The sequence below is a fragment of the Oratosquilla oratoria genome, chromosome 29, assembly GCF_046742065.1.
Source record: "Oratosquilla oratoria isolate Oo_2021 chromosome 29, ASM4674206v1, whole genome shotgun sequence".
Classification (NCBI taxonomy): Eukaryota; Metazoa; Arthropoda; class Malacostraca; order Stomatopoda; family Squillidae; genus Oratosquilla; species Oratosquilla oratoria.
Window position 1 is genome coordinate 17,351,246 of NC_134805.1, and position 7,500 is coordinate 17,358,745.

Genomic DNA, 7,500 nt, shown 5'->3' on the forward strand with positions numbered 1-7,500 from the left:
CACACATCAGATAATTTTTATTGCCGTCGCGCATAGGACTCGAACCTACCGCTCTGAGCCCAAGAGGCTACCGAGACGGCCATAGAATTTATCTGATTGATGTCGCTGTTCACTAGCGAATTTCTCACATATACACACACATATACGTTTCTATGCATCTTATATACATGTATATGTACATACAAATATACATGCATACATAGTGTCTTGACATGTTTTGAGTTTACACTAGAATATGTATATTTGTAGACTAGATTTCAGCTACCGAGAAAGCACTCTCAATTATGAGTGCCCATATATACCAAGAGGAAACAGAGACCACAGTTATCCTGACTTTTGGCTTCAAGTTTCAACATTTTCTTAAGTATACAGGTGTATGTTGTAAGTGTAAATACACAAGATACTTAAGTATGCTTAAGAATGACTGGATAAACTTTTGAAAGACATAAGCGCGCTTTGTTGGGGTAGATGTTCGATGAGCGTGTAGGAAGAAGGTGACGTTGCTATGAATCAAGACATGTGGTGACTAGGCTCCGCCCTATCCTTACCCTCTATGAGAGAGAGAAAGAAAAGAGAGAGAGAGAGATAGAGAGAGAAGAGAGGAAAGAAAAGTATGATTGCCGTAAACTTCCGCTACCCCGTTTAAAATAAATTTTACCTCGATCACATCACCTCTTCATTGCGATATTAGTCCCAAGAATAGAAAGTAATTTCTAAACAGTAAATACCCTCTACTCCATTTATTACCTACATACTCTCTCATATCCTCCCTTATCCTTATCACCTCTGTTGTATCTACCAGCCTTTACAACGCTCTACAACATTTCCTTGTATAATAATCTTGCACCTTTGTCCCCTAGGTATATCATTACTTGTGCGAGTCTATACGTCATAAGCGTTGTATAAGGTATAATTTTCTTTGTTATCTTGAGTTACTGGTAACACGTTTTGCTTTCCTAAGACTCGTTTATTCTTTATTTGTAATGTTTGTTTGTGTGCTTGTGCGTTACCTCATTTGTTATCTTAAGTTACTGGTAACGCGTTTGTTTTCCAAAGACTTGTTTATTCTTTATGTTATTTGTTTGTGTGTTTGTTTGTGCGTTACTTTCTTTGTTTTCTTAAGTTACTGCTAACGCGTTTTGCTTTCCAAAGACTCGTTTATTCTTTACTCATAATGTTTGTTTGTGTGTTTGTTTGTGAGTTACTTCCTTTCTTATCTTAAGTTTCTGGTAACGCGTTTTGTTTGTGTGTTTGTTTGTGAGTTACCTCCTTCTTTGTTATCTTAAGTTACTAGTGACTCGTTTATTCTTTGCTTATACTGTTTGTTTGTTTGTGTGTTTGTTTGTGAGTTACCTGCGTGTTTACCTCTGTTTACCTCCGAACCCGCTTCCTGACAACCTCACCGAAGCCTCACTTGTCGGTTTCTTTATCGTCGGATTTGGTACTTTTTTACGCTTTAATAACATCCCAGACGTGGCTTCTGATTGGGCGCTCCATCTTTACGCAATCCTTTTGAAGTTTGGGAGGGAATTTTCCTTGATCGCTACCATCCGATTAGTTTCCCTATTTCCCCCCTCCCCTTTACCCCAGTTTTTTTCTCCCTAGATCCTGTATACCCTGACTTTTACCCCCCACCGCTGTTTGCTCCTCACGCATGATCTGCGCATGCGCGCTTGGCGTTGTTGTTCAGATCATCGCTCGCTCTTTTTTCTTTTCTTTTCTTACTTTATTTCTGTGAGAGGGCTTTGTTGTGGCGAACAGGTAGGTGGAGGGATGAGGTGGAAGAGGGAAAAAAATCGATGGATTAAGTAACTATGTGGACGCACATTATATGAATAGCTGTATATGTGTGTGTAATTCACCATGGTCTTGGATCACGTGTTGGACTCATGATCGACAGCTATTTCCCTCCCGGAAGAGACCTCAGAGCTCATATATGACTGATCTATGGGTAATACAATAACCTTACACACAAACACACACACCCAACTCCCCGCCCACGAGAGTTGGAGTAACGGCTCGCAGCGCAGCGATACTGAAATTATTTCAGCCCTGGGTGGAATTCGAACATGGACCACCGTAATGGCAGCCGGGTACTCTAACCACTGCGCCACGAGGTGTTTGTGTGTGTGTGTGTGTGTGTGTGTGTGTGTGTGTGTGTGTGTGTGTGTGCACATATGAAGAGGAGAGATGATAATGCGTGTTTACGCACACCTTTTTAGCTTAACTTCCTTCGCCCCTCGTCGCCCCCCCCCCAACAGAGTTCTTTATGTCCCCGTGCAGTTCATTTCATTACTGTAGCCATTGTTTGCTCTATCATAATCACTTACCATATAGTTACAGCCACCACCCGCCCTCTCTCTCTCTCTCTCTCTCTCTCTCTCTCTCTTTCTTTCTCTCTCTTTCTTTCTCTCTCTCTATCTATATTTTTTCTATCTATCAATCTATCTATCTACATATCTTTCTCTATCCATCTATCTATATATCTTTCTCTCTCTCTCTCTCTATCTATCTATCCATTTATCTATATATCTCTCTCTTTCTATCTATCCATCTATCTACATATCTTTCTCTCTCTATCCATCTATCCATCTATCTATATATCTTTCTCTCTCTCTCTCTATCTATTTATCCATTTATCTATATATATCTCTCTATCTATCCATCTATCTATTTATCCATCTATCTATATATCTTTGTCTCTTTCCTTCTCATCTCCCTCGCCCTCTTCTCCCTCCTCAATCTTCTCTCTACGCTTTTCTCTCCTTTTCTCCCTCCCTTGCCTCGCTCTCCTTCTTCCCTCCATCCTTTCATATCCATTCCTCAACCTCTTTCTCTCCCTTTTTCACCCTCTCTCCCTCCCAGCCTCCCTCACTTTCCCTCTCTCTCCTTCTCCTTTCCATCTCCTTCCCTCCACCCTTTCCTTTCCTTTCCTTTCCTTGCCTTCCTCCCCCTTTCCCAATCTTCCTCTCGCCCGCTACATTCCTCATGGTCGTTTCTCCTTCCATCAGTCTTCCAATCCCTTGTCTCTTTCTCGTCCTTTCCCGTCCTCCCCTCTCACTTCCTCCCTCCTCCCCTCCTCCCCCCTTCCTCTCCTCCCTCCCCCCTTCTCCCTGGATTCTCTCCCTCTCCCCCCTCCACCTCCCAACTCTTACGCTCTTGTCTCTTTCTCCTCCTTTCCCGTCCTCCCCTCTCACCTCCTCCCTCCTCCCCCCTTCCCCCCCTCCCTCCACCCCCTTCTCCCTGGATTCTCTCCCTCTCCCCTCCTCCACCTCCCAACTCTTACGCTCTTGTCCCTTGCACCGTCCCAACTGCCTACCGACCGACGCAGCAGTAGGCTACCACAAAGCCCATCTTAATTAAAAGCGACCTTTAAAAAGGAAAATGTCGGACGTAATTAAAAGATGGTATGTTTCTTCGTCTTCCTCTTCCTCTTTTTACCATCCTCCTTCGGCTTCTTTTCCTCTTCCTTCTTCTTCTTCTTCTTCTTCTTCTTCTTCTTTTCTTCTCCTCTTCCTTCTTCTTTTTATTTTCTCCTCCTCCTCTTACTTCTCCTCCTGATTCTCCTCATCCTTGTCATCCTCTTTGCTTTTTTCTCTTTTTTCTTCTTCATCTTCCTCTTCTCTTCTTATTTTCTTCTTTTGTCTTCTCTTTCTTTTTCTTCTCCTCTTCCTTCTTCTTCCTCTCTTCTTCAACTCCCTTATTATCTGTATAAGACGACTCATTATCAAAGATCTTTTCTACTTCTTTTATCAAAATGGCCTTTGAAAGATAGTTTATTTCGAAGCTGTTTTCGAGTTTCATGCTGTGTGATTTGATTTAAAAAGAGAATTATTCGTCCTCTCTTTCTACCAGACCCCCCCACCCCCCACTCCCCCTCTTTTTTCTCTTCTTCTTTTGAACCGTGATTTTTCCCGCCCTCCGACCTCTTAGGCTTTTTGGCGAAGAAGTTCTTTTCTTCGTGAAAAAAAAAAAACAGGTGATGACTTCTCCTGGAAGTCATTCGAAGTGGTATTCTTCGTCTCTTTAGAATTGGTGTTCTGCATTTGATGTTTTTTCGTCTTCGTTAGTCCCGTACAGGTAGATTCAGACATCTTACTACACGCTTAGTGACAAAAATGTCCACCATTCTATGCTTTTTCTCTCAAATATTGACATAGCTGGGTCTCATGTTAAATCCGAAGAACATGGCTTTGTTACCTGACCATGCGCACATGTCTATGCTTTATTTGATTCATTATTATGAGTTGAGAATTTCGCCTCACCCTGTAGGTGCATTCTCTTTCTGCGTGTTCCGTTCTGTGCTCCGGGTTCAGCGCAGAGCGCGTGTTTTCTGTTTTTTATTCCCTCTCTGTGGTTCTCTAGTGGTTTTGTCCTCAGAGCCGCCGTCGATGTTGCTTGGAATATTCTCCTTTGACCAAAGAGGATGGGAAAATATCCTTGTTCCCTATGATGTTCCTGAATTTTTCCCGAAATATTTTTCCATTATATATTCTCTATATAAGCAAGTAAAGCCTCATCTGGTTTTTTTATTATTATTTTTTCGTTGCATTTTCTAAATGTAAGAGTATTGAAGATTAGGACGGAAAATGTACAAGTCAAAGTTCCTCCCGCCGATGACGTCATGTCGTTTGTATCCCTCAATTTTCTTTTGTTTAATGTCGACATTCAGCTTATTGTTGTTGCTGTCATCTTCTTCCAGATCTTCGTCCTCCATTTCCTCTTTCCCCTTCCCTTTTAGTTCCTCTTATCCCTCTTCCTCCTCTTCCTAGTTCTCTTTCGTACCGTCATTATTAGTATTAGCACCAATAAAGCATACATATCCACCATCATTACCCTATCGCGAGGATACACACCAGTCATTGTCGAGAACGCTATCGTATATTCTCCCCTCCCTCTCCTCTACTTCCTTCCTCCCTCCCTCACCCTTTCCACCCCTGCACTAATATCCTTGACATCAACCTTCCACCCTTACTCCATTAGAGCTCTTTCAATCCCAACCCCCTTCTGTCAGTCTGTCATTGTCACCCACGACCGATATTGCCCACCCGTCTGGCAACGCTATCCGTCTCACCCTAACTCGTCACCCGCCACCTACAAAGTCACCCATGGCTTTCTCTATTTTCAACCCTAAATATTTCGCACACACCCACAGACACACATACTCTCTCTCTCTCTCTCACACACACACACACACACACACACACACACACACACACACACACACACACACACACACACACACACACACACACACACACACACACACACACACACACACACACACACACACACACACACACACACACACATATATATATATATATATATATATATACACACACACACACACACACACACACACACACACACACACACACACACACACACACACACGCACATATACACACACAACTCGTGGCTCAGTTGGTAGAGTTCCCGGCTACCACTACGGCGGTCCGGGTTCGAATCCTGCCCAGGGCTGAAATAATTTCAGTATCGCTGCGCTGCGGGTTGTTACTCCAACTCTCGTGGGCGGGGAGTTGGGTGTGTGTGCGCGTGTAAGGTCACAGTATTACCCTAAGATCGGTCATACGAGCTCTGACCTCTCATCCGGGAGGTTAATAACTGTCGATCACGAATCCAACACGTGATCCAAGGCCATTGTGGTGAATCACATGTACACACACACACACACACACACACACACACACACACACACACACACACACACACACACACACACACACACACACACACACACGCATGCACACACACACACACATGCACACAACTAAGCTGTTAATAGTTATATGAGTACAAAAGGACTTATCTTAATCTTATTACAATCTCCTTTGACACTGAGGATATAATATTCCTGCACGCATTTTATCCCAATCCACTGACAAACAATTCTATTCGTGTCTGAGGCTTCTTCCATCGCCTGGGACAAACGAACCAGTTGAATAAAATTGACAGACAAGAGAGCTACAAGGGAACCTTTTCTGTGTGAGAGAGAGCGGAGTTAGATTTTATATATGAAACAGTATATGGCGATTGGCCTCAGACCTTTATGCACGAACGAAGCTGTCGAACAGTTTACCCAACAGCGAAGCCTTCCACGTGTCCAATTTGGATTGGTCGGACTCGCTCGCTCTTTTATGCCCATACTTTTCAGGGCCTCTTTCAGCGCTATTTAACGGGTTCAGGCCGACCCCCCCCCAGACCCCCCACCCTTTCTCTCTTTCTCTCTATCTCTGTCTCTTTCTCTCTGTCCCTTTCTCTCTCTCTGTCCCTGTCTCTGTCTGTCTGTCTCTCTCTCTCTCTCTCTCCCCTCCCCCTCCCCCTCCCTCTCTCTCTCCCCTCTCCCCCTCCCTCTCTCTCTCTCTCTCTCCCTCTCTCTCTCTCTCTCTCTCTCTCTCTCTCTCTCTCTCTCTCTCTCTCTCTCTCTCTCTCTCTCTCTCTCTCTCTCTCTCTCTCTCTCTCTCTCTCTCTCTCTCTCTCTCTCTCTCTCTCTCTCTCTCTCTCTCTCTCCCTCCCTCCCTCCCTCCCTCCCTCCCCTCCTTCAATTTTTCACTCCACTCCCCTTCCTCCTGTCATCCTCATTATTTTTCCTTCTCCCTCTACTTCTTCCTTACTCACTTCATCATCCCTGTCTTCCCCATTTCCTCCCCAATGTCGTAGCCACTCCCAAGTATCGCTCCCCTTCATTTTCTTCCCCTCTCTCCCCCTCCCCCTCTCCCCTCCTTCCTCTCCCTCTCTCCCTTCCTCTCCCTCCCTCTTCCCCTTCCTCTCCCTCCCCTTCCTCTCCCCTGCCAATCGGTTCCTCGTCGCCTCTGTGTCATACCAGTAACCCTTCCAATATTCACGTGAAGTCTCCTCCCCCTCCTCCCCCTCCTTCCTGGCCTCCCTTCTCCCCTCCCTTCTCCCCTCCTATTTTCGGGCCTTCAGCTCCCTCCTGAGCTGTCACTCTTCTTCCCTTTTTCCATTCTCGTTCCCTAATTCTCTTTCTACCCTCCCTACCTCCCGGTACTCTTTATCTTCTCTCTTTCTCTCCTCTTTTTTCCTTTCTCCTCTTCTCCCCCATCCACCCTTGCGCTTTTAAGCTCCTCCCCTGTCTTCCCTTGAGGCCCCACCCCCTTCGTGTTCTCCTGCTGTCCCCCCTTCCTCCCCCCTTCCCCCCGCCCCAGTTCTCCCCCGTGGCCTCCCGTGGGATGCGAATACTAATCCTGACTTCTTCTTCTTCTTGCAGGTAATTGAGAGGTGGACGTCGGGCCGAGAAACGCACCTGGTTCTGCCCAGCTCTGTGAGTCCGACATTTTACGACTAAAAGCCGTGGTTTAGGGTCGGGAAGATCGCACGGGAAAGGGGGGAGAGGGGAGGGGAGGGGAGGGGATATAGACGAGGATGGGAGGAAGGGAAGGTTAGGATTGGGAAGAGGTTGACTGGGAGAAGGATTTATGAAAGTGAGGAAGGTTGGGAGGGAGAGAGGGAATATTT